We start from the raw sequence: 25,268 nt of genomic DNA, 5'->3' as shown, positions 1-25,268 counted from the left end.
TTTCAGGGGTGTAGCTATAGGGGGGCATCTGTCCCCGGGCGCAGAATCCAAGGAGTGCCAAACTGATGTTATGACATTTTAGAATTAAATGTTTTCCATCCTTGGCAAGCAGTAGGGGGCGCAAAATCTTTAGTTATCCCTGGGCGCTGAAAACCCTAGCTACGACTCTGGTACATTTTCAGTAAATTTTAATTTTGAGAATGAAAGTGATTCGCCAGTATAAAGCAAAAGTAAGATAAATTGCAAATATTATGAAATTTTTAGTTTAATGAAATTTTCTGAAAAATTAGTGTACAGTTTAGAAGGAATGTTAAATATTTCTAATTTCATGCACTTTTATCATAATATTTCAGTTAAATGCGGTTCAATTTTTTAACTAAGTAGAATCTTTACATAAAGCATAGTCAAAAATAAGTTTTTTTTTTTTTTTTTTAATGTCACTATTAAGATATGCAATAAAGGAAAGATAGTTTGTCAAGCATGGGAATTTAGTCTTCATTATTCAGCAATATATTATTGTGTGCCATTCCTTAAGAAGAAAGAAAAATGAAGTGTGGATACAATACGAAACCCACAATCCGGACCTCCAAACCACCAACCATGAAATAAATAACAAACAAAAAATTTGTCCTTTTTGCTTGCAAAATCTAGAAGTGGAGATTATAATATTCAACAAAAAGAAACAGATGTGCAGTAAATGTGTTTCTTCTCCTAGTTAAATGAGATTTCCATATGTCACTTTTCTAACACCTGGTGCTAAAGAGTCCCATCATAACCGATAGCAGTATACTGATTTATGATGGACAAAGTCAGGCTTTCAGTCCTTGAGTGGTTCTGCAGGAGAGGGAGAGCCGTTGCAATCTCTGTAGGACCTAAATTCTGCCTTAATTTTCGCTACTCGGTACTCTTCTAAATTTCAAAATTCTTGCCGTCCAGTACGGAAACACAAGTGTCAGTCTTATTGGGAAAAGGGGTAGCATTCTTCTATCTGATGTAGTTAAGCAAAGCCCCATTGTTTCCATCTTTAGAATTGGGTCAGTCCATAAATTTGTGTGAATTTTTTTGGTAAAGTTTTAAATATAAAAAAACACAATTTTAATCAATTATATATTTTTCTCCATTATCTACAACATTTTGCCATCTTACATGTAGCTTTTTTATGCCATTGCTGTAGAAAGACTCTGTTTTTTATGCAAAAAAACTTGAAAGTTAATTGTGTACATCCTGTTTAGAATTTAATTTTTTTCCCGGTAAAAATAATTTCAAGGCCCAAAATAAGTGAAAATCACTTGGGGCAATATCTGGGGAGTAAGCAGAATGTGACAAAAGCTCCCAATTAAATTCACTAATTTTTTTGCAGCGTTGTTCGAGCCGTGTGTCGTGTAGCGTTATCATGATGAAACAACACTTTGTTGATATTTACCAATCGTGGGCGTTTTTTGATCAATTCCGAGTTTAGACAGCAAAGTTGTTCACTATAAACTTCTGAATTAATCATTTGATTTGGTTCTAACAGTTCAAAACGTCCTGAACGGGGTTCATCAATGCTGCTTTTTCCAACTTTAAATTTTTTAAACCATTTCTGAGCAGTAATTACACTAATAGTGTGTTCACCATGTACTACACTATTAATTTTTATTGCTGCAAACCTGGCAGATTCACCACACGAAATTAAAAAATGTAGCACAGCACATTTGTACTGATTATCTATATTCATCTTCTATGGGTACTAAAATGCGTTCGATATTTATGAAAGTTGGTGATGAACTGAATAATATGTTACTCAAACGATGACAAGTTTCAACAGGTTCAAAATTGTATTGTTTTAGTAAATGCATCAAAGTGAATTCCATGCATACTCGTAATGCACACGAACTTATGGACTGACCCGATAATTGCTTAAAATGCATGAACTATGAATTTTTGTCAAATTCATATATATATATATTCAATATAGTTATAACAATACTTACAATTTTTATACTTATAGATTTTTATATTTTTTTGTTTTGGATATTTAATAAACAAGTTGTGTAAATAAAATAAATTTTTTTGTAATACAGTCAAAAGTCGTTAATCCGGACTCATCGGGACTTCGGCGATTCCAGATTATCGATTTTTCCGGATTATAGATCATCAGTTTAAATCTAGTAAGATGGCATGCAGAAATTATAAAATTAAAAATATGAAACTGTAATTTATGAAATAAAGAACAATTATGATCTAAAGGGTATCAAAATTTACAAAAAAAAGAGCTTAATATTTATTTGTTTACTTTATTATACATTTCTTTCAATGTAAGTTGTTTAAGTTGCTTCGTTTTTTTATGTGATAATACTTTCTCTTTAATTCTATAAACAGACATAATTTCTTGTTCAGTTACAAAGTTTCGCTGTTCAAGTGCTATAAATGCTGTGACGAGAATATCGACTAATTTGTGAATCAAAATTTTTTCGTTTTCAATAACCTCTTTGTCACTTTCTTTGCTATCGGAAGCGAATTATAATGACGAGGAATTTGATTTAAATCATATCAAAGACGGAGTACATCAAGATGAAATACTACATTTAGTAAGGAATTATAAGCCAAATAAAATAAAAACATCTGCATGTATAACGGACGGTATAAGCTAAGCTAAAATTATCTAAATCAGTTAATGTTGCAGATTGCGTTGTTCCTTAATCTTTTAATTGCATCCGGCTTATTATATTTTGCAGACTGTTAGAGCAATTTTATAAAAGTAAGCTTGAACTTTCGATTACATCAAACAGAATTTCTGATATATATTTGCTAATATGTAAAGGATCTAAAGAGAAAGTATGTTTCGAAATCCGAAATCTGTTTATCAATTTCACGCGGCTCAGCGGGGGGGAACGCAGCGGCGCGCAATGAATTGGAAGTTGATCTGTCAGAAGTATCCTTATCTTCAGGGCAGATGTTTTTATTTTATTTGGCTTATAATTCCTTACTAAATGTAGTATTTCATCTCAATGTACTCCGTCTTTGATATGATTTAAAACAAGTTCCTTGTCATTATAATTCGCTTCCGATAGTGAAGAAAGTGACAGAGGTTATTGAAAACAAAAAAATTTCAATTGACAAATTAGTCGGTATTCTCAACACAGCAATTTTAGGACTTGAACAGCGGAACTTTATAACTAAACAAGAAATTATGTATGTTTAATAGAATTAAAGAGAAAGTATTATCACATGAAACGAAGCAACTTAAAGAACTTGCATTGAAAGAAATGTTCAATAAAGTAAACAAATAAGTATTAAGCTTTTCCTCTTTGTAAATTTTGATACCCTTTAGATCAGAATTGTTCTTTATTTCATAAATTACGGTTTCATATTTTTAATTCTGTAATTTCTGCATGCCATCTTACCAGATTTAAACTGATGATCTATAATCCGGAAAAATCGATAATCCGGAATCGCCGAAGTCCCGACGAGTCCGGATTAACGACTTTTTACTGTAATTGTGTGAAAGCATAAAAGAAAGTGAAGTTATTTTCCTCAGTAATACTGCATTCATTCCAATACTTTTAATTAACTAATTGTAATATTGAGAAATTAATTATACCATTTTTGTTCAAATATCAATAACAGTCTTTACTCTTTTTGCACTGACACCAGAGTCTATTGAAATAATAGGCATATGTAGTAGTTTAACAATGCTTTTTAAGAATATTATACCAAATTTTTAAAAATGTATCAATCACCCATAATGGTATCTTCTTTGTGAGCCAATCTACCTATAATCATAATTGCCTACCATACACTCAAAATTTCATTGTGTCTCTAAGAAAAATTTTTATGAGTTAAATTATGCTGGAATTAGTGGTTTTTTTCTTAATGCACAGTTTAAACTTGCATAAATCATATTCTTTTAAGCGTAATTCTTAGAATAATTAATATAATGGAGCAATGCAAACGTTCAAATGGGTGTATTTGCCAACATTTTACATAATTATGGCATTACAAAGAGAATGGCTGTAGATAACTCATCAAGTAAAGCCAAGGAGAAAAAGAAGAGATAATACTATTAGATGAGGGAATTAATAATCATAACAACATAAATGTGAAAAAGGAACTAATTTCGAGAGATACAGTGTTCTGTGTCACAGACAAAAGATTTGATATCTAACTGATGACAATTTCCATCCTTTAATCATAGCTGTAGAAATGTACAACATTCTTCAATTAATTTTAAAAACAAGTATTTATTACTTTCTTTGATATTGAATGTCTAACTTGGCAAGTTAATTTCTAGTTGGAGAAGTCAAATTTTTTTAACATAATTTATTGACAATTAAAACTTGCCAAGTTAGAAGTCCAATATCAAAGAAAGTAATACTTGAGTAAAAGTATAGTTTAGGGTACCCTTGGCGAAACTTAACGATTTTGGGCGGTACATGGATACCGATTTTGTGCAATTCTTTGACTCGTTATTTTGGCTTGCGAAGTGGAAGTCAAAATAACAAGACAAACAATTGCACAAACTCGGTATCCATGTACACATCGACTTATTTTCACTTAAAAAAAAAAATTCCCGAATTGCACAAAAGTGGCATTGCGCACTCCTTTGACTTTATCCATGTACACATCGACCTATTTTCACTTAAAAAAAATCCTCGAATTGCACAAAAATGGCATCGCACACTCTTTTAACTTTAGTAGCCATGTACACGTCGACCTATTTTTACTTTAAAAAAAAAATCCCGAAATTGCACAAACTTGCATTGCGCACTCCCTTTACTTTGTCTATGTACACATTGATATATTTTCACTTAAAACGTCAAAGGAGCACCAAATTCTACAATATAGGCAAACAAAAAATACATAATCTCAATAAAATACATTTTAAACCAAACAATAAAATAACATAAAAAATGGAAAAACATGTTACACATTTAAGTACTACCAAAAGCAAATAGTCACTTACCATGATTTTCGAGTTCGCTTCGTACACCCAGAGCCACGTAAAAATCAAACTATCAATCATACTCAAATGACTTTTTTTCAAACCAGGTATTCTTTCTGATCGAACGCTTCACATAGTGACCATCTGAACCTTTCTTCCTACAAACCCATTCAAATCCATCTAAATGGTTTTTACGTTCGACTAGACGCATATCCTCCCTACATACAGGACACTTATAGTGACTACTAAGTAAACCTTCATTTACACACCAGTCAATTAAAGCTCTTTTCCCCTTTCGCTCCAAATCATACAGAAACCTCAAATCAATCGTACTACATTCGGCCATTCTACCGTCTAAAGAATCAAACCAACACACACCACAAAAACGCTTGCAAAACATCCCATGATTCAAAATTTCCCAGAATCATGCACCTCATTACGTCACAATAGGGTTTCCATAACATTCAACTACTAAGGCTACCATAAATGAAACAACAACTTTGCCATAATACAAGGGGTACCTTAAAGTCTACTCTACCCAATACTTGTTTTTTAAATTTAATTGAAGAATGTTGTGCATTCCTACAGCTATGATTAAAAGAACTGCTATGGAACTTGCCATCTGTTAGATCTCATATCCTTTGTTGGTGAAACCGACTACACAGAATGCTATTTTTTCCAAACTTGGGCCCTTTTTCATATTTATGTTGTTGTTATATTAATTTTTGAAAAGCTAAATTAAAGGTAATGTTCTTATTAAATGAAAAAGAGTGTAAACATTTGCATGACCTTTACTTTGTTTTCTTGCGTTTGTGCTGCACTGGTTTCTTTTTATTAGCAATTTTTATATTTTCCATAGTGGTGGAAATATTGCTTTTACGCTGCTTTGGTTTCTTTTTATTAGCATTTTCTTAATTATTAAATTCTCGAGATCCCCCCCCATGAGTATTTGGTTTAACCTCAATAATAATGTAGTTTTTCGAAGTTTTATATTTTTTAAGGGACATAAAAATAAACAATAAGTTTAAAGAGCTATTTTTAATTATTAAACAATATAAGTGTTCAAATTTTGTTTTAAATTATAGATTTACATTCCTCCCCTTTTTTTAATTTTCTATTCCTTTATTTGCATCTGGCATCTTATTACTTAAATTTGAGTTAATGAACGGCAATGCTTATATCATTTGAAAAGCTAATTACATTCTTTTTGAAATATCGCCCAAAATGACAAAAGCGCCGGTCCTGCATTCTATGTCTGTGCTATCATTTCATCTGTTATAGAGAGGCTTTTATTTTATCTTCACTTTCAGAAAAGTTGATTAGCATCTGAGTGGTGTGGAAACAAGCGATCGGTGCAACGCCATTTATTGGTGACATTGTTATGAGTATTATTTGGTTTAGCCTCGATAATAATGTAGTTTTTTTTTAAGTTATAGATTTTTTGCTGTACATATCACTACTGATCTATCTACCTTGATGCCAAATTTTTTAAAGTATCTAAGTCATTTAGAAGTGATCTAGGTTTTTGATGAGTGATAAAAATGACACTTTTCAGACCTTTTCCTTAACTATAAGAGGTAGATTAATGAAATTTGCGATTCGAAGTGTTAAAGGGAGCTCTATTAGACATACAAATTTGAAAGTTTGTAAGTCTAAATGTTTTTCAGTAATGGGGGCATCGAAAGTAGCTCAAAATTGTTTGTGTAAGATGCGCATAGCACTGTATCTCCCAATTTCTTTTTTGTCTGACACACTGCCATGTGTCTAAATATTGATGATAAATAAAGAATGGTGAAGTTATACTCTTTAGTAAGTACAGTATTACTTCAGTACATATTTTTTATTTCTATAATTTTTATTTAAATACCTCTGGTAAAAGACTTAAGTTTCACTTTTACTGTTATGCAAGTATATATGTTCATCAGAATTATTTCCAAATCATGTGATAGTCATTGATTTTAGAATTCAACAAGGATGTGTATGGGATGGGTAGGTATTTCGAAAATAAAAACTTCCATTAAAAAGATAAACGGATAGGAAAAAAACATTTTAATTAAGATATCTGAATTATTTACAATATGACATTTTATAATTAATCAGTAGAACTGACCATGCATTTTCTCATGAGATAATTTTTTTATAAGACCTCTTTATTTCCTTTTATTAATGTATCATTTATCGAAGAAAGAAAAAGTAATTTAAAGTGTATAATGGGTAGACTTAACAAGTAAAGTACTTTATTTCTTATAAAATTCTTATCGACGACCAAGCTTTTGCTATTACAATAAACAGTTTTGAAACATTTTCATATCATTATTTTTGTATATTAAAAGATTGTTTATTCTTAAATTTTGTGGATGTTAATTTGCAGAAATTAAAACATAAATCATGTACTTGTATGGGCCTTGTGTAGTGAAAAGAAGAAAAGAATTCTGGTCATGTCTTAAAACACCAGATTTTAAATTCAGATAAAAATTAATTTAGTTCCATCTAAATGAAATTTGAATCAATATAATTGATTACCCAACAAAAGTATTTCCTGTATCTAAACCAGAATCAATACAAAATAATAATAATAATAATAATAATAATTTAGTCCTGAAGTTTAGTCGTAACTTTGTAACATCAACTAAAATGAGTTAAATAAAGCTTAAAGAAAATATAAGTAGGAAAGAAAGATAAGACTTATATAAATTATGATTTTTGTTTGAAGTAACTTCATTCCTTATATACAAAAATCTGATATGGACACATGACTTGTATAGAATATTAAATTATATGCATTTTTTCTTGCACCTCATTTAAACTTATTTCCTCGAATTTCATTCAAGATATATTTCTTATTCAAGAAATTCACTCACTTTGCGATAAGGCAAAAATACATAAAACCTTAAAATACCTTTATTAAAATTTGAAAAATACAAAACACCAAATACAGGTAATTCAATTAAAAAAGAATTTTTACAATTAAAATTAAAGTTTCTATGCAAAAACAAGCAATATGGTCAGCAGGCAAGAAGGCATAATTTTCGCTGTACAAAACTGAAAGTTTACTTTTGGTGCCACTTGGAAAAAAACACGTTGAAAGTGCATAAACTGACTTAATTCACTGTTCTGCTAAGTTTCAAAAGTTTCAAATGTAAACAAATATGGCTGCTATAGTTAAAAAACTATGTTTAGCTGCACTTAAACAACTTTTAAATTGTTAATAATTCTGCAACTGCATGTAAACCAGAGGCATAAAAAACCTTAATCAGAAGATTAAGAACAACATAATTTGGGGAAAGTGCAGAATCGCCCACTGCTTCGTGCGTTTTTAACCCGCAAGCATACGCACCGATCCAACGAACATGAGAACGCGCTGGGTATGTCATACCCGAAAAAAAAAGTTTGTAATTAAAAATTTGACGAATGAAATTAATCGGTTTTTAAAAGAAATTAAAATGTAAAACCAAGTTAATACTTCATTTTAGACAATAATTTTTTAAATGTGAAAGAATAAAGAGAGGTAAAATTATTTACTTACAATTTTTTTAACATTGTTTACAATAGTAAGTAAGTTTAGGTTTTTTGGGGGGGTTCATTGTTAACATGTTCATCGGTTGTCAGTGTTTGTCTAGAATCAGGAACTACAGATGCTTGTCGTCGTTCATTTTGAACACTTTCTATTAGCTGCATCCCTAAAAGCGTTATCATATTAGCTGTTTGTAGCCGGAGCAAAACTTTTGCAGCAACAGTTCTGAGAAACTGCCTTTGGCGAAATAGGGTTACCATCTTCACTTGGTAAACAGGCTGAAAGCCAAACAAGAATCAGTTATCGCTCAGATTGGCGAAAGTGACGTTTCCTTTCAAGTGACATTCGTTTTTTCGTGTTGTTTTGTATCGCTCCCACGCTTTTTTTTTTTAAACTTTATTGTTAGTAATGGAAGATAATAGAAAGGTGATTGCTATCAAGTTAATCACTTTGATCTCCACTCTGGCACTTCATGTAACAGATAAACACACTTCTGGTTATAGCAGTCAATTACATCAGTAATAGCCAAATTCTGTATACACTAAGAATAGTTTAAAAACGTGTGCTGGATACACATCGCTTATGTGTATTTTCTGTTGTCTGCATTTCAATGAAAATTTGATGGCTCACTGGAAAATTTGTGACCTGGTGAAAGCATTTTCTGACTAACTTTATGGCTCATAATTACTGTACTGTCCATCCAAACAAACAGACAAAAAAAAAAAAAAAAAAAAAAAAAAAAAAAAAAAAGACCTTCTATGACAAAAATCTATATGGCTGATATTTACCTCCTCACGGCCAGCAGATACTATTCAGCAAAATGAAGATCAAATAAAGCATATGAATACATGAGCAATCAAACATGTGCGAGTTGTTTACTGTCCCATAGAACACTCGGTAATATACCTAAAACACATTAATTATACCAAATCTAGAAATTAGGTGTTTGCATCATGAGTTTGTTTTATGGTTTGGTTTATTGAGGTTACAGCAAAGCACACTAGGGCTATCTGCCTAAGGGAAGGAATGCCTTCGTGGAGGACTTTCTATGGGAAACTGGCTCGTATACACGTTACACATGGGGAAAACCACGAAAACACCCATGCAGCCAGCCCGTTCGCGGGATTCGAACCTCGGACCGAACTACCAGTGTTCAGCGACGTTACCGCTCGGCCGCTGGTGGGCCCCTTGTTTTCCAGTTAATTAATTTAATGTGGCTTCATGTTTTATAGTTTTACTAGCTTTTACCCACGGCTTCGCTCGCGTTAATGTCCTTAAATAAGTTTCAACTTCGCGTGAATTTTAAAAATACACTCTGCGTAAAATTTCAGTAAATACTGCCCTTCTTCTATACCTATAGACCGCGGATATTTTGTATTTACGTGGAGTGTATCGCCATGAAATCTAGTAAAACTGCTACGTATATTTTCTTAATGACTGAAAAATTTTTGTGAAAGATGACCCGAAACCCGTAAATCCTGAAGGATTTCAAATAATAAAATTAAACAAGGAAAAATTTATAAATGTTACGCTTTCACGCCTTAATTACTTAACGGATCATCATGAAATTTTCAAGAAATATTTTTGATATATTAGCAGTGGCGTAGCTAGGGTGAGGCTATCTGTCTCTGGGCCCAGCATCCAAGGGGCGCCTTATTGATGCTACGAAATTTTTGAATGAAATGTTTTCCATTTTTGGCACATAGAATGGGGCGCAAATGCTTCAGTTGTCCCCAGGCGCTGGAAACTCTAGCTATGCCCCTGTATATTAGAAAAGGTTATAAATGAAATGTTTATTAAATATTTATTGTCTATAAAATGTTTGCGTGGTTTAAACCACGCAAACATTTTATAGACAAGCCAAGCACCTGTGCGCGCAGACAAACTTTTATATCGTTTAACATTTAATGTTTATACAACGGCAATCATTTTAACTATAAAACTTATTGTATAGTTTAAGTTTCAACTGATAAGTTACATTATATAGCCTATAACCTTTTCTCATCTTTCTTGAAAATTTCATGGTGATCGGTTAAGTAATTAAAAAGTGAAAGGGTAATAAACAAACGCACAAACAAACTCGCATTCGCATTTATAATATTAGTTAGGATTATATAATATTAAAAACAATTTTTTTTCGTTATGACATAATTACGAATAACCTTGCTTTGTTAAGTTCCCCCACTTTAAAGATAACCTCTCATATGCATCGCAAAATACAATTCATCTTTCTGTTATATATACAGGCTGACTCATCTTTAATAAAAATCAAACGAAATAAACCGTATTTATATGGAGCAACAAGGCCAGAAATGGAAAAACAGATAAATCTGTGTTTAGTACCAGTGCTCCTGGTAGGCACTTGGAGAGCTTTCTGATTCCAACCACAGAGTATATACCGTTTTACGAATTCAGAGTTTGCAGACATTCACTTCGTGTATCAAACAGCTGACGGCAATGGAGGAGCCACTGTAAGAATATATGGGAAAAGGTGCCCAACCACATGTGTATCATAATATTAATGTTTGTACATTTGCATCAGAACCTGTTTCAATGAACATGGTCTCTTCAGGGTAAGAATATAGAATGTCAAATGGCAAAGATCAACCGAAACACCTGGTATATAGGAGGATGGGTCGCATGTTATGGAAGCTGTGTATATGCTTATACCAAAATTAAAATGCACAAACATATATGCAATTGTGGCTCCAACAGGAGTATCTAGAATCAATGGATATTATGCAGCTCACCTTGCCTTTCTTTAATTTTATCTGCAATGTGCCCAGTTATTGCGATGATAATCTGCGATGTATGGTATTTTTTTGCGGTGGTTCTTAGAGACACCTTCATAATAGCACCCAGATATAATGGTGAATACACCTTTATAAAGATCGATCGCTGTTCGAAAAAATAAAATTCTTTGTAAGGGTGCCTTGGCATAAAGGCATGTGAACCTTACAAAAAATCAATCTGTAATTTTGAAAAATGCAACCTCTGTAAGGATACGGACAATTTAAGGCAGGTCACTTTATGCGAATGGGGTTTTCATTTGCATTGCAGATTAATTAATTAATGATGCAGTGGATGGAATTAATTTTCGGCACTTTTGTGAAAAACAAGATCTTTCTACGGAAACGCTCGTCACACATTTCTCAAAGGGTACATTTATACAAAGTCCAGTGAAGTGAATTTGCATAAAGGTGCCGAAGATTTATTTCATCCTTCGCTTAATTAATTAGTCAGAAGAGGCGTAGCTAGGGTTTTCGGCGCCCGGGGACAACCGAAGATTTTGCGCCCCTTTCTCTGTGTCAAGAACGGAAAACATTTCATTCTAAAATTTCTTAACATCAATTTCGCGCCCCCTGAATTCTGCGCCCGGGGATATATGTTCTCCCTTGCCCCACCCTAGCTACTCCACTGCTAGTCAGTAATGAAAACAAAAATTGAACTTACATAAGTATGCACTTTTATGAAGAGTGCTTTTCTGAAGTTAGAAAATGATACTTATCAGGGACGCTCGTCTTCAAGACAGGCGCATTTCTAACAATTTCTTTAGGTAACAAGGATTATCAAACAACAACGATTTGCACAGGTGTGCAAGTATCTTTATGATGCAGGGCCGTTCCTAGTGAAGGTGGAGAGCGTAAAAGTAAGCGGGCTTCGAAAATCAGGGGCGGCCGGACTTCCGCGATACCTAAATATTTCAAATTCATTGTAAATACTTGTCATATTATGTCAGTACTTGTTATACAATGTGTCATATGTAAGTACTTAGTGAGTATGAAATATAAATTTTATTAATCATTGAGCAATTTGTTTTAAATTTGGGGGCGGCAATCTCGAATGTACTCGGGCATCTAATGGCCTAGGAACGGCCCAGTTATGATGTACTCCTTATCAAACCATCTTGATTCAAGGCAAACTAGATATCTAGTTGGCTTGCTTGATTCTTTTAACAGAGCCCTTGTGATCTAGAATTTAGAAGCTGTATTTATAGATGATAAAGTCCAGTAAAGTGAATTTGCATAAAGGTGCCGAAGATTTATTTGATCCTTTGCTTAATTAATTAGTCAGTAATGAAAACAAAAATTGAACTTACATAAGGATGCACTTATGTAAGTTCAGTTTTCCTCCTTTCTTATAAAGAGGTCTTCTAGATCTCAGCGCAGACTGTGGATTCAGATGAACTCACTGCTACTCAGTCCCATGTTGCGTGACACCGCTTCGCCATTTTTAATATGTAAGTGGATGACTGTTTACTGAGCCTATACCTACTACTACCCAAGATGGGAGAGTAAGATTTTTGTAGGCGAGATTTCACATGATTTCTGAAGATAATCCCATGACTCTGAGCCACTGTTTATGATTCCAACCCGAGTGGCTCCAGCCCATTACGTCATTCATGCATGTGAGTATTAAGTGAAATTTTGTAAAGCAATGGGTTGGGGCATGATGAACCTCTGTCGAAGCTCCCATATTCACATGAATTATTTAGCACGAATTCCTTTCTGAGGAAGACACAAAGCTAGATTTAGACTTGATAAGGCTCTAGGCTGTTTGAAATATAGGTCCCTTTATAAGTCTGTTATACTATATTTTAATTTTAGGGGGGCGAAGAAAGTGGGGGCCCTAAGCTATATATAATAGTAGCTTATATGTGTAGCTTATACGTAAATCCTGCACTGGAAAGACACTTGAGACCAATGTGCATTAAATGGCTGTTGTTTCTGATGTAGGGCTTGCTGGAATAACTGCAAAAGTAGCTACTATTAAGCTACGAAATTGAAGGTGCCTTTGTAAATATTTGGCAATCCATGTGGAGTTAATGACGGGGATGCATTACAGAAATTAGCTGAAATTTCAAACATCGTTTTTAAAACCCTATTATGCGGCTACAAGTTTTGTTAGCTGGTCTTCTTACGTTTATTCAATCGGGCCAAAGCTCTATTTATACTGTTATTAATGTTTGATAAGCCAGTAATAATATTTGATTCACTGTGATAATACAGATAAGTAAACTGGAATCATTCTAGCTAATAAATGAAGCTTTTAAAAAAGTTACATTTTCATTAAAAAAAAGTTTTTTTAATCTTGAATTTAATTTTTCTTTCCAACAATGTAATTTAGAATTGTAAATAGGCAGACAGAAGAGCATCATGGATGATTAATAACTGCTCGGCGCTAAATTCTCAAATGTACATAAATAAGTATATTTAGTATAATTGTTTGCAGCGAAATAACCTATACCATTCTGTTTGAAATAATTTACTGTATTTTATTTTAATCAAATTAGAAAGCAGTATTATTAATTATACATTCTGAACTGTAAAAACAAGACCTTAAATATAATCAAATGTAGATTGTGAATAAACATAAGAGTAGGAATATAAGAAAAATTATACTATATAACAATTTTATATTTGTTTATTGGCAATAAATAGCAGTTCTAATTTCAATAATTCTATTTACAAGAACTTGCAGAACTTCTTAATAAATTTTGCCAAAATTATTAACTTAACGATCCGAGTTCATCGTTCACTGCAACCTTAACTAGTAACCGTAACTTTGGGCGCCAAATCGCGCGCGGGGAGGGCGCTGTGATCACGTACGATGGAGGCAGGATCTTGGAAGAGCTCCTGAATTTTCAAAGGTGTTTTCCGGAAAATCTTCATTTATTTCAGAAAATTTTCGCGAATATCCTCTGCATTGTCTCTTTCTCAAAGCTGGGAGTTCTGTACCTGGGGGGTCTTATCTTCCTTGCAATCTTTTGCAGCACTAAGACGGAGCGTTCAGATAAGTAGAACTTCTTTTCTCTAAGCTAAATCAAATATCTGTCACTAAAGTACCTTTAAATTCATTCATTTATTATGATCATTATTATTATTATGCTCATTTTATTATGTTTTGGCATTAAATACTTAGTAATTGCTTTAAATCATGTGGTTCTTTTTTGGTTACCATCTCGTAGGGACGCTATCCTTATCAGTAGCCCTTATCAGTAGTGTTAGCCCTACCCATTGGGGCCCCTTTGAGGAATGTCTCGAGAGCTAAAAACACGATCTCGGGCCTCAATGAATGTACACAGTTGTAGTTTTTGCTCCTTTAATCTACATTTCCTATCTATTTAAATTAAAAGCATATATTAATACAGTGCGCCTCAAATTGATAAAATAGTACACATATAATAAATTATGACCATTAACTTAATAAATAAATAAAATGCTTATTTTTTTAAAAAAATTAATTAATAATAATAATAAAAAAACTCCGTAATTTATTTACTTATTTATTTTTGCTGATATGTTCTCGCCTTGTTTTGGATTTATGATTTTATCTGATGGTGTTTTCTGAATATATAAATATGTTGGAAACCGCAATAGATGATGTTATTTAGTTTAATGTATAACTTTGCATGATATTATATGTATCTTGATCTTATGTGTCTTCTGTTACTGTGTCTCAAAGTAGAGGCTAATATTGGTTTCCCTGTAAAAAAATAAAAGTTTAAATTTAAAAAATTTTAAATTTAAAAAATTTTAAATTTTAGTTTCCTTGTTATAGCAAAAGTTAGCTTCTAAACTTGACTTATACTGTTATGTGACTGGACCCCCAAAATTTATTATTTTATTATTAATTTTCCCCATCTTTACCTCTATTAAGCTTTACAAAACACACTCATTACACACACCTGGAAGACTGTATTTAATGTAAATGATAACAACTTTGACTACACTCATGAACACAAACTTTTTTTTTTTTTTTTAACAAAATTCTCTTACTTCCTTTCCTTTTCTTTCTATAGGCCCTTTTTTTTTAATTATAAATAATTTTTTTTTTCCTCTCCATTACTTTTGGGCCATTTATTTTTTACTTTATTTTGTCCCATCTTTTCTTCCTGGCCTTTCGAACTCGTATAAAATATACGAAGTTCCTTTTTACTCTCCTCTGAAATACGAAATTGCCCCCCTTTCTATATACCTTTCCTTCGCACCTATGCTTGATTTTTCGCCCATCGGTGCAGAAAGACTTAGCGGGTGCAACAAAAGACATCTGTCTACTTTGTCTGTCTGTCTGTCAAATCGCGCGCGGTAAGGATGTCTCGTGTACAAAGTAAGTGCTAATTTGTTATTAATGCAATTTAATATTATTATTTATATATATTATGATATAAATTAAATTTAATTTCATATATTGTCAGAGGATGCTAACGAGAATAAAGTAAATTCGTAGTTTAAAACGATTACTTAACTTATCAGTTACTTACGATACTGAGAATTTTTTTTTGCTTTTACTGTATGTTTTAAGCGTTTTTAAGTATTTCTAGATTTATAAAAATAGTTTATGTATTTATAAAAGAGTAGGTTTCTTGATTAATTTTATGATAGATATTTCTTTTAGTTTTAAAGCATGAAATTATTTTGTAAAGCTGATTTCTGCAAATCGTATATTTGAAAACATTAAGTAGTTGTATTTAATGTAATTTAAGCAATTTCGTTTATTATTTCTTAAACTTTTGACCAGCAAAAAAATATTATATATATTTTTTTTTTATAATCGCATATTTGAAAATATTAAGCAGTTGTATTTAATGTAATTTAAGCAATTTCGTTTATTATTTCTTAAACTTTTGCCCAGCAAAAAAATATTATATATATATATATATATATATTATAATTTGCATTTCTGCTAAGCAGTTGTATTTAATGTAATTTAAACAATTTCATTTAATATTTCTTAAACTTGTGCTCAGCAAAAAAATATTATATTTTGTTTTTCTTATTATTTGCAGGTATCCTGATAGATATCTGAAGGAACAGCGATGAGTAGCCTTCAGGATGGCACCATAAATTCCAAGGAGGTTAGAATAGAGAAGATTAAGTAAGGTGATGTACGGTAGCAGATGCGCAGATATGCAGGTAGACATAATGAGGGAGTGTCTGAGTAGTATAAAGCATGTTGTCGGTGTAAGATCAGTATTTCTGGCAAAGAGATTGCACGCCGTATAGCAGTTAAAATCACACCGAGTTGCTGCCTCAGCGAGAAATGGAGAATAATCAATCTGTTAGACGACATCTGGATGCTTTTACCTGAGGTCGAATCATTGGGAAGTTGGAGGAAGGCCGCAGTGTGACAAGTGTGGGTGCAGAGTTCGGAATTGCTCACAGCATCGTTTCACGACTTTGGAGACAATTTCAAACTACAGGAACAGCTATCTGGGGGTTTAGTAGTGGTCGTCCACGAGGAACCACACCCGCAGATGACCGGTATATTGCCTTACAGGCCAGAAGAAACAGACGGCAGACAGCGGGAGAAATCGCTAGACACACGACACAGGTGATTGGACGACCGATATCGCGTTTTACCATGGCCAGAAGACTGCACGGTGGTGGTCTGTTTGCACGATGCTCTGTACGGTGTGTACCTCTAACGCCTGCCCATCGGAGAAGGCGTTCTCTGTGGTGCCGGGAACACCGGAATTGGAGAGACAATGAGTGGGAACGAGTACTCTGTACAGGTGAGAGCAGATTCAGTCTGAGTAGCGATTCTCATCGCATACTCATCTGGAGAGAGCGGGGAAGCCACAATCATCCCTCGAACATCATTGAAAGGGACAGGTATGAAAGTGGCGGTGTTCTCGTTTGGGGAGGCATCATGCTTAGTAGTCGTACAGACCTTCACATCTTCGACGCAGGTTCAGTCAACGGGACCCATTATTGTAACGAGATTCTTCTTCCATATGTGCGTCTTTTTAGAGGCGCTATGGGTCCGCAGTTCCTTTTCATGGACGACAATGCACCATGTCATCGCACAGTAGCTGCCGAACAGCTCTTAGAGAGTGAGGATATTGAACGTATGGATTGGCCGGCAAGATCTCCAGATCTCAATCCCATCGAGCATGTATGGGATTTTCTAGGCAGACGCTTGGCAGCTCGTACCTTACCACCAGTAACGATTCCGGAGCTTTGATTGGCGCTGCAAGACGAATGGGCAGCAATGTGTCAACAACTCATTGACACCCTCATTCTCAGCATGGGCAGACGCCGTGAAACCTGCCTATCAGTCAGGGGAGATCATATCCCCTATTAAAGACCGGATGTTTCTTGCTGGACACCCATCACAGGGATGTTTCGGCCTTCAGTCGCATTGCGCTCCATGCTACTTTTTCAATAAAGCTTCTTTTTATCCCTCTGATTTCTCTTTTAGTAAGTGTTGTGTACATTACTCATGTCCTTACGTATTGGGAATCTTACAGTATTAAATGTGTTGATTTGGAAAGCTTTTGTACAAAGTTATATTGAAAAAAACTGTCAGTACTTTTCCGTTTCGCCGGCGCAAATCTCGCCAAGCAGACCTTGTTGGCGACAACATACAGTATACACATAAAAAACGTTAATTCTAAGAATTTTTTTTTTTTTTTTATTTTGAAGGCATAAACATTTTAATATGGTTTAAAATTTTGTAAAAAGCGAATAAATAAAGACAATAAATTTGTAAAAAGACATTAATTTAAGAATTTACTATGATTTCATGGTTCAATATCCTGATTCGCCGGTTCGTATCACGTGACCCCAAGTTATCTCATCTCACGTAAACTACGCTACTAAAATCTAATTCGCTCAGTAATTATCTACATTAATTTCAAGTTAAATCTTAATTTGGAATACAAGTTTAAATGCAAGAATTATTTCAATTCGTACGAATAGCTTACTCAGAAATTATGTAAAACCGCAGTGCTTTACTTTGCTAGTGCATTCTCATTAGAATTGATGAATTTAACACTTGATTTCGCCTTCGGATGAGCGGTGTAATTGCGTTCTAATTGACTTAGAACTAATTGACTTATTACCGTGAATTGTCTTAGGGGATAAAATTTAAATATCGTGTAAAAATTCTATATTATTGTGTGCCAGTATTGAAAGAAACAATCTGATAAGAAATGGCTTCAACTTGTTTTGAAACTGAGGCGTAAAAGGTTACCAGCTAAGATATTCCGTCTGGCATCAGTTAAACCATTATTGGCGACTTTATTGTTTGCGCCAGCAAAACGGAAAAGTACCAAACCGTCTTGTCCTTAATTTTTGCACACCAGTGTAGACTGCAATAACACCACTCACCCGAAGGCAAAAATATAGAGAAAGCAAAATCAAGGGTTAAATTCATCAATTCTAATGAGAATGCAGTAGCGAAGCAAAGCACTGCGGTTTTACATAATTTCTGAGTAAGCTATTTGTACGAATTGAAATAATTCTTGCATTTAAACTTGTATTCCAAATTAAGATTTAACTTGAAATTAATGTAGATAATTATTGAGAGAATTAGATTTTTGTAGCGTAGTTTATGTGAGATGAGATCATGTGGTGTTACGCGATACGAACCGGCAAATCAGGATGTTGAACCATGAAAACATAGTAAATTCTTAATGTCATTTTACAAATTTATTATCTTTATTTATTGGCTTTTTACAAAATTTTAAAAGATATTAAAATGTTTGTGCCTTCAAAATAAAAAATTCTTAGAACTAACAGTTGTTAAAATTTTTTATGTGTATATTGTATGTTGTCGTCAACAAAGTCTGCTTGGCGAGATTTGCGCCAGTGAAACTAAAAAGTACTTCAGAAACTAAACATAAAGATTAAATAAATAAATCTGAAGAATTTTTTTAAGGAATGAGCTGAGAGCATGAAAAATTAAAATGTGTTTTTGAAAAAATATACAACAGTTCCTGAGAAGGATTTACAGGCATCCTTAAAAGTTTCGTATTTAATTGCAAAAAATTTAAAACCTCATACAATTGGAGAATCACTCATTCTTCCTTCAGCAATTAAAATGACATCATTTATGCATGCAGAAAAATATAGTAACGATTTAAAAACAATAGCATTAAAAAAGATAGTTTCTCACCAAATTTTTGTCATATCAGACACTACAGAATACAAAATTCATTCTTATAAAACTTGAAACTACCGACATTACTAAAATGTTTCAATTTATCGTTTATGTGAGATATGTTTTTGAAAACGACGCAGTAGAATATTTTTTATGTTGTAATATTTGGGAAGGAAAAGCAACTGGAGGGAAAATATTTGAAATTATTAACAGACATTTTGAAACAATGTTACCTAGACACACTGTGTCACAGTTTGTACTAATGTAAGCTTTTAAAACTAAGACAATACTTTGGCAAGGAGAATTTAAAAAAAAAAAAAAAAGAAAACAGAAACATACTTTTTTACAATTTACTAAAGAAAATAATACAGATTTCTTGTTTAAAAAGACATATGATAAAATTGACAGAAAGTTTTTTGAAAAATTTCCAAATAAGGAATTAGGTTGGATCTGTGACCCATTTTGCCTTTGGTTTTCTCAATTCCGATGTTTTTCTAAATGAAAAAGAACAATTAATTGATATTTTAAGTGACGGAATACTGTGTGTTAAGTTAAGTCTCTAACTTGCCAAACATTTTAGTTGATTGGAAACTAATATGCCGATTTAAAAGGAATGAAAGTAAATTATTATGTTTCTTACATAAATAGTACAGTAAACCTTTAGCTTCTATTTAAAACTTCTAAAATGCTTATGTTACATTTTTCTGTTACATAAGCATTGAAAGTGGATTTCTCACTGAAATAGAAATAATTTTGCTATAGAATTAACATGGAGAACTTTTTTATTGAAATATTTTTTCTCTGTGACATTAGTTGCATCTACTACAAAATAAAGATTAAAGAACTGTTTTTAAAACATTTTGAATTCGTTGTCATGTTGATCTATGAAGCACTAGATTAGTGAGTTTTTATTATATTATTGACAAATATAGTTTTTAAACAATCAAAAAATTTAAAGCGGAGATAATTATTTGTCAAATATGAATGTGTTTTCAAAGAGGAAATAAATAATAAGTGACCAAAAAAAATTCAGTCAGAACATTCACACCTCTAACAAAGTAATTTGCTTTGATTTAATCTTTATAATACAATATATTTTAAAATGATAAGGCAAAATCCAATGTGAAAGGTTATGCGAAGATTACGATAGTACCTAGAGTATTCAGCATTTCGTATAATCCTATAACCAGAAAATAATAATATTAAAATAAATTTTATCTGAATGAAGTTTTCTTATTACAGAAACAGTCAAATTATGCAATTACATAAACGAATACACTTTCAGACAATATAATATACACTTTCATATAATATTGTTTACAAGCGCAAGCCAAAGTTCTGTTTATGTTACATCTCGCCCTTCAGCGCATGCTCAAGAATTACCATCCAGGCGAAACTAGTCGATTTGTCCATGACGTCAAAAATTCGAAAAGTGGGGTAGGGTTTGGAAATACGCGGCTCGGACTGTAAAAAATCAAAATTAATGTCGCTAAACGTGCTGCCACTTTATTCATCCGAAGAAACATCCCTCGTTTAGATATTCTAATTTTCTTTGGTGAGCCTATTCCCTGGGTTATTGCTTACAAATATCTTGGGGTTTTACTACCCCAACAGCACGGCATGTCGCTGCAACACTGCAAACGTGTCGCATTGTGACGACCTCAATGTCGCAGTAACTTTGTAGGAATGGCTGAATGTCCGCTTTTTGCGATGTCATATTGCGAAGTTGATGTGAAGTCACATTACGACATTGTTGTGAAGTCGCACTGCGACATGGATACGTAGTCGTGCTGCAACGTTGTTGTGAAATTGTTGGGAAGTCGCACTTCCCAACAAACTTACGCATATGATTGTTGTGAAATTGTTGTGAAGTCGCACTGCGATATTCATGTAACAACTCATTTCGACTTTAATATAAAGCCATAGAGGGCATGAATGCAGCATAATAAAGTGCCATGAATATAATGTCACTAAAGATATAAATGCATGTCACGCAACTCTGGATTACTTTCTAAATGTTTAGAGTGATGAACTCCTATTTCAAAAAATAGGTAACTACAACAATGTTTAAATGATCCAGTAAAAGATATTAAACTTTCAAAAAATAAAAATACTTCCGTAATATTCAAATTTTTAAATAATTGAAAATATCCAATATAATTATTTGAAGTTTTTTCATCTTACTGAGGTTGTATCTCACCTTTTTAAGGTTATATAACTGTAAACTAGAGTATACAGAAAAATGCAGAATGTTTTATTTATCCAGTAAGAAGTTATACTCTTCAAGTTATTAAAATCTTACCAGAATCTACGAAATTTTTAAATTATTGAATATATTCAACATAATCATATGAAATTTTTTCAATAATTACTACTATATCTAATTATAATTGAAGTTATATAACTATAATGCATTTATGATTTAGTTACATTTTTATGTAAAACGTAGCGTGTATCTTCAAATGCAAATTAGATGAATGTATGATGTGTCTATCTCGATGGTGACGATCCGGTTTACTCCAGGTCTATTGTGCATTAACGAACGAATCTGCGCGAAAGAGAAGCATGAGTTGGACAGCGCTTTGCAATGCTACTGGTATAAATTGGAATTTAAGGGCACTGCAAAGGGCAGTATTAGTACTAGAAAAATCCTGTAATTTAAACACTAATAATTATTCATCATATAATAAATCAAAGGTACTGTCTATAGAGTATTTTCTCTATACTGTTATGATAGCATTTATTTATTTTCATGTTATTCCACTACTGAAATTACGAGAGTAATTGTTTTCACGTGTATTCGTTAACCAACATGTTTATTTATAATAATGAAGAAATTCATTTAGTAGATACAAATGTGGCGGGAGGTAAAAATCATAGGAGGACCAACTATAAATCCAAACTTTGTTTAGAATTTTTCAAAGATTTTAGAGAGGAGGAACTGCATGATTTTGCAGTGTATGTCGAACGCATAACGACGTAATTACAATTAATAATTGAGTAAATTGTTAGTTGTTTTATTAAATTATTTTTTTTCCATTGTCCAAACATTATTTATATATGTTTTATAACTTGATATTAAATGGATTTATCCGTGCAGATTTATTGTAATAGTGAACTAAAAAACTGAATATTCATATTAGGATTGAAGAAGAATTTAATTCATAAAGCCATTTAGATTTTTTTTGTCACGGCTTATGCATAAGGACTTTCTGAATGGAAACAGTTTTATCTTAAATTTTACATCCATAGAATTATAGTGACCATAGATAAAGCTTATTGGCACTATGTCTTTAATTTAGGTATCCTTGGATCATTGTCAACAGTTGTGAATGTAATGATTAATACAAATTAAAACTATTAACATTTGCTGCGATTATTTTAGGATTTTAATTACTTTGGCATAGAGTGAGATGAGGTAATTCTTGATCATACTTTTTTTTTTTTAATTTAAAAAGTGCTTGTAAAAGTATTATAAAAATTCTAAAGACATTTGAAACTTTTTACGTTCCAATACATGCCTTGATTATTCATTAAATTGGAATTATGAAAGCAGATTTTTTTTTCCCCAAGTCCACTAGTTGAATTGTAGCAAAATTACACTGCTATTTATTATTGTATATTTTGCAAAAATCTTAGTGATTTAAAGAATTTTAATTATTTTTCTTCATTTTACTTTTACTTTAACTATAAATTATACAGTTTTGCATTGGTTTCAACATTAAACTTTATCAATTCTTTTTTCTTAAGCAAGTTATCTTGTTTTCAATGTATTTTTCTTATAAACTGATAGATTTGCAAGGTGCTGTTCCATTAGCTTTGCTTAATGAAGCAGTAAATATTGTTCATAAATGTTATATAATGTCTTTGGTCAATTTCTATTCCAGTAGTAGTTATTATTTTGTGAAGTGGAATCGCAGCATTTATCAAGTGACTTTATATCCAAAATGTAGTTTGTGTTCTGTTTACATCAAAAATGATGCAGACTCATAACTATTTTAAAATTGATCAGAAATAATTTCAGGGTAAAAGTTTACAATTGGGTGCCCCTTGTTTTTTGGCGATTCTTTTTTGACGCCAAGATCGGTACAGAAAGGCACAATTTCAAGATGGCCACTACACAAAACCAAAATAAGAAGTCAAAGAATGGGACAAACTCTGTGTCCATGTACACATCGATCTGTTTTTACTTAAAAAAACTTCTAGAATTGCACAAACTAGGCATTTCGCACTGCCTTAAATTTGTTCGTGTACACATCAATCTATTTCATTTAAATAAAATCAGGAATCTAAAACAAAGTTAAAACTATCATGGTAACCAGAAGTGAGGTTTCATCGCCAAAATTTTAAAAAAGTCGCTAATCGAAGGGGCACCCAATTCTACACTAGAGCCAATTTCAGTTTTAGGGTTATTTATTGTTACTGAAAAATTAGAATTATTAAAATTACATATGGATTTACACTGATGTCAAAATTGATATGGATATTTTTTGCATGTCAAAATTTATATGGATATTTCATATATGTTTCATAATTTGTATGCTCATTTCATGTCAGAATTGGAAAACTACTTTTGAAAGTTCTTATAGTAATTGGATGTTATTGTTTTACTGAGAATTATCCCAATTGGCATAAGGTTTTTTGAAATTAATGTTAATATTTCAAATCAGTGGTTTAGTTTATTGCTGATTTCTTTATAAAATAATTAATGCATATGATGGCAAGATTCTTTTTGCTGAAACTAGCCATTGTATCAAAGATCTTTACTGAGACCAATTTGGTAAAAAAATTCTACATTTTTAAATATATTGTAATACAATATAAAAATATATCTTATACCTCTTATATTACTGTTTTACTACAACATGTTTTATCAGATTGCTGACAGGTATTAAATATCGAATTTTTATTAGTTTCGTAATGAGTTTCTTAAAAATATAATCAGTATTTATTTCCATTTAGATTTTGTCTTGGTAACTATTCAATTGTGAGAATATTTGTCATGGCTTTCATAGTTACATAGGTGTTAAGTTGGTAAATGAAGCCATCTGTCACAGTCTATGTTACTATATTTGGAATATATTATTCTTTCAAATTTATTATGCGCACTGTTATTTTTATAAATGCGTCAAATAATTATTATGGGAGGGATATATGGAAAAGAGAAGAAAAAGATTTCTAATGTTTTTTTTTTCTCTTCGAAATATCTTAGAAAAGAGAAAGTTGGCCTTATTTCATATTTGCAGTATGATTGGTAACTAATAAGATATTTGGGATATAAATATTTATTAAATCTGTTTGATCAATGCTTAGTCTTGAATGCCAAGTTTGTGTGACTTTGCTTTGTAATCTTAATTTTTTTTTCCTATTAAATTTTTTTTTCCCCTATTAGAAATTAAAATTCATGTAGGATATAAGACAAATGTAAAAGATCTGAGAAATAAAATTAATGTAAACTATTTATTTGCAAAAAATATTTTAAAAAAATCAGACTTTTTTTTAGTTAAATTAGATTTTTTAAATTTAACACTTTGATTTGCAAGACTTGTTAGAGATACTTATAAAGACCTGTATTTAAACAGTTTCTAAGCTGTAGTGAAATTTTTATAATTACTTACTTTAGTCTGTTTTCATGAGCATCCATTCATTGAGATAATATTTATGTTATTTGAGAAAGGAAGAAAGCAAAGTATTTAAAATTGTAATCTCATGTATAACAAGTGACACAAAAATATCCTAACCAGATAAATGTGGGCTCATGCCATTTAGAGGGTTGAATCCAGTATTTTTGATTCTTTTTTACATCAACTTACTAAATATTGCAAGCATTGACAATTTCCAAAGTACTTAAACTCCTAATTAGAAGATATTAAGAAGCTTCATAAATATAAAAGATACAATATAAATTAATTTTATTAATTAACAGCATAAAATGCAAAATAT

General features: G+C 32.0%; 1 protein-coding gene across 3 annotated transcripts in view; it reads left to right on the top strand.

Moving 5' to 3' along the window:
• Positions 1-25,268, top strand: part of LOC118197636 (cytosol aminopeptidase-like) — a 183,322-nt gene that overhangs the window by 5,402 nt on the left and 152,652 nt on the right. Inside the window, exon 1 of one of the 3 annotated variants that reach the window (XR_015041763.1) lies at positions 21,859-22,022. The exons of the other annotated variants lie outside the window; for them this stretch is intronic. The gene's annotated coding sequence lies outside the window, so the exon portion shown is untranslated. Of the gene's footprint in view, positions 1-21,858; positions 22,023-25,268 lie in introns of those variants that run through there. 3 annotated transcript variants of the gene reach the window in all.

The sequence above is a fragment of the Stegodyphus dumicola genome, chromosome 6, assembly GCF_044657685.1.
Source record: "Stegodyphus dumicola isolate Sdum_Otavi_A_Nest chromosome 6, ASM4465768v1".
NCBI classification, from domain to species: domain Eukaryota; kingdom Metazoa; phylum Arthropoda; class Arachnida; order Araneae; family Eresidae; genus Stegodyphus; species Stegodyphus dumicola.
Note: the sequence above shows the minus strand (reverse complement) of the source record. Positions and strands in the feature narration are given on the sequence as shown.